A 3,668-nucleotide genomic window follows, 5' to 3' on the forward strand; every position below is an offset into this window, starting at 1 on the left:
TTATCGCTGCTATTATGTGGGGGTTCTCGTGAGCGGCGTACGCGAAAGCGACCGGGTGTCTGATATGCGGCGGGCTTCGGCCTCGTCAAGCGTGTCCTCGGGTCTGCTCCAGGGGAATCCACGGCAGTCGTCTGCAGCCTCATCCGCTTGATGCGTTAGGGGCTGGTTGTCGGACGGTGCCGTTTTACCACGATATCGAGGTGTGTTCCGTGTCGTCCTCGGGCGATTCAGATGCGAAAGCGCCGAAGACGCGGGCGTGACCCGTCGTCTGGCGGCTTTGCAGTCTCGGCTCCGTTGCTAGTTCCGGCCGGTCCACCGACAGTGCAGCGGGCTTGGGCAACCCGCACGGCGCGACCGAGTCGATGCAACGAAAAAGAGCGAGCATGAACGTGCTTCTTGCCGCACGGCTCCCACTCGTCTTTCGGGAAGGTTGTGCCGTAGCGAGCTCGAACGCCGTCATCTCGGAGTGCAAAATAAGCGTGTTGGGGCGCCTGAAGGTGGCCTCCGCCGCACACAGACTGCGTCCGGCCCGCCGAGGGCGAGGACGGACGCGCAGTCGAACGATTACCTGGTTGATCCTGCCAGTAATCATATGCTTGTCTCAAAGATTAAGCCATGCATGTCTAAGTACATGCCGAAATAAGGCGAAACCGCGAATGGCTCATTAAATCAGTTATGGTTCCTTAGATCGTTTCTTCCTACTTGGATAACTGTGGCAATTCTAGAGCTAATACATGCAGTGAGCCTGGAGCCCTTTGGGTAACGGGTGCTTTTATTAGACCAAGATCGATCGGGTTTCGGCCCGTATTGTGTGGTGACTCTGGATAACTTTGTGCTGATCGCATGGCCACGAGCCGGCGACGTTTCTTTCAAGTGTCTGCCTTATCAACTTTCGATGGTAGGTTACTTGCTTACCATGGTTGTTACGGGTAACGGAGAATCAGGGTTCGATTCCGGAGAGGGAGCCTGAGAAACGGCTACCACATCCAAGGAAGGCAGCAGGCGCGCAAATTACCCACTCCCGGCACGGGGAGGTAGTGACGAAAAATAACAATACGGGACTCTTTTGAGGCCCCGTAATTGAAATGAGTACACTCTAAATCCTTTAACGAGGATCAATTGGAGGGCAAGTCTGGTGCCAGCAGCCGCGGTAATTCCAGCTCCAATAGCGTATACTAAAGCTGCTGCGGTTAAAAAGCTCGTAGTTGGATCTCAGTTCCAGACGAGTAGTGCATCTACCCGATGCGACGGCTCGGACTGAACATCATGCCGGTTCTTTCTTGGTGCACTTCATTGTGTGCCTCGAGATGGCCGGTGCTTTTACTTTGAAAAAATTAGAGTGCTCAACGCAGGCGAGTCGCCTGAATAAACTTGCATGGAATAATAGAACAAGACCTCGTTTCTGTTCTGTTGGTTTTTGGAATACGAGGTAATGATTAAGAGGGACGGACGGGGGCATTCGTATTGCGGCGCTAGAGGTGAAATTCTTGGACCGTCGCAAGACGAACTACTGCGAAAGCATTTGCCAAGAATGTTTTCATTGATCAAGAACGAAAGTCAGAGGTTCGAAGGCGATCAGATACCGCCCTAGTTCTGACCATAAACGATGCCAACCAGCGATCCGCCTGAGTTACTCAAATGACTCGGCGGGCAGCTTCCGGGAAACCAAAGTATTTGGGTTCCGGGGGAAGTATGGTTGCAAAGCTGAAACTTAAAGGAATTGACGGAAGGGCACCACCAGGAGTGGAGCCTGCGGCTTAATTTGACTCAACACGGGAAAACTTACCCGGCCCGGACACTGGGAGGATTGACAGATTGAGAGCTCTTTCTTGATTCGGTGGATGGTGGTGCATGGCCGTTCTTAGTTGGTGGAGCGATTTGTCTGGTTAATTCCGATAACGAACGAGACTCTAGCCTATTAAATAGGTGCGGGGTTCCCAGCACCTTACAACCTTCTTAGAGGGACAAGCGGCTCCTAGCCGCACGAAACAGAGCAATAACAGGTCTGTGATGCCCTTAGATGTCCGGGGCCGCACGCGCGCTACACTGAAGGAAGCAGCGTGTCTTTATCCCTGTCTGAAAAGACTGGGTAACCCGTGGAACTTCTTTCGTGATTGGGATAGGGGCTTGCAATTGTTCCCCTTGAACGAGGAATTCCCAGTAAGCGCGAGTCATAAGCTCGCGTTGATTACGTCCCTGCCCTTTGTACACACCGCCCGTCGCTACTACCGATTGAATGATTTAGTGAGGTCTTCGGACCGATGTCCGGCGCGGCCTTTCGGTTGCGCCGGTCTGTTGGAAAGATGACCAAACTTGATCATTTAGAGGAAGTAAAAGTCGTAACAAGGTTTCCGTAGGTGAACCTGCGGAAGGATCATTAACGGATTGTGAAGGGTGAGCGCCTCAGCTGCGTCTGCGCCCGACACTTTCTGCCGCTGACCCCGTTTGGACGCGGGGTCGGCTTTTCCCCACGGGGCTGCCTGAATGTGGAGCGGCACCCCGTGACAAATTGTTGCGCCCAGCGGACGCCAACACCGCGACCTTGGACGGTCGGCCAGGTGGCGGACGCGGGTACAAACGGCGCAACGCACTCATAGGTCGGCTTTCGACCCGCCACTGCACCGTGGCTCGAAGCGCTCGAAATGCGCGACCCGACCGCTGCGGGACCGCCTAGTACTGTAAACAGGAGCGGCGGAGCGCGAACGGCGAGTCGTGGTTACGTCGGTAGAAGGCGAGGCTGCGCGTTCCCGAAACGCCAGCCGAGTGCCCTCCCGACCGTTCGAGCGTGCAAGAACGAGACCCGACAATCGCGCGGCGACTGCCAAGTACGAGAGGAACGGCACAAGCGTCGGCGGTCGGTCAAGGAACTGGCGATGTGACGGGTCCGCTGTGCACCAGTGCATACCGTCCCGCCGTCCGCGGCAAGCGCCTCCGCGTCCTCGGGTGACGGAGGCTGCCGGTCGGTTCTTGCAGGCGAGGGATCTCGCTGGCACCGGTTCGCGTTGACGCGCGGCCGGTCATGGCACGGCGATGCGACGGCCGAGGTGCGCAGTACTCGATGGAGGAACCGCACGCTCCGATGACCGTCCCGCCCTCCGCGGCGTATGCGTACCGACCGTAATGGTTGCAGCAGCGCCGGCCGGCTTTTGAATTCGCCACACGAAACACGGTGCGAGATCGCGGTTAGGGGAGCGTCGACGTTGCCAGGCGTTTTGCTTGCTGCCGAGGGAAAGGCGGCACGGCCACGTCGCGCTCGTCGCGATTAGCGGGTCTGCGCGCTTTGGGAAGGTGCCGCAACGACTTGCCGAAAGAGGAAGCACGGAAGAACGAGGGACTTGGACGTCCCGACAATTGAACGCACTTGCGGCCAGGCCCTTGCTGGCTTCGTTCTTCCGCCTCGAGTAGGCTCGTACGCGGCTCCGGCGCCGAAAGTGGTCCTTGGCACCGACTTCGGTGGACGTGGGAAGTGCCGCGCAAGTACGGCGCGCCTGGCTCCACCTGTTGGCTAAAGTAGGCAGCCGGATCGGCATTTTGGTGTGCGGTGGCAAACCGTGGATGCGAAAAAAGCTTGTGCGATTTCGTGGAACAAAAAGCGGGGGTCCCCCTTTTTATGCGGAGGAGACCGACCCGCCCGCCGTGGTGAACCGCGACGCCACGGTAAAAACGGG

General features: G+C 57.2%; 1 non-coding gene across 1 annotated transcript; it reads left to right on the top strand.

Moving 5' to 3' along the window:
* Positions 1-565: 565 nt before the first annotated feature.
* Positions 566-2,380, top strand: LOC142791787 (small subunit ribosomal RNA). The gene has a single exon (XR_012890416.1). It is a non-coding gene; the product is annotated as a small subunit ribosomal RNA (ribosomal RNA).
* The last annotated feature ends 1,288 nt before the right edge of the window (positions 2,381-3,668 follow it).

Source organism: Rhipicephalus microplus, unplaced genomic scaffold (assembly GCF_043290135.1).
Source record: "Rhipicephalus microplus isolate Deutch F79 unplaced genomic scaffold, USDA_Rmic scaffold_188, whole genome shotgun sequence".
Classification (NCBI taxonomy): Eukaryota; Metazoa; Arthropoda; class Arachnida; order Ixodida; family Ixodidae; genus Rhipicephalus; species Rhipicephalus microplus.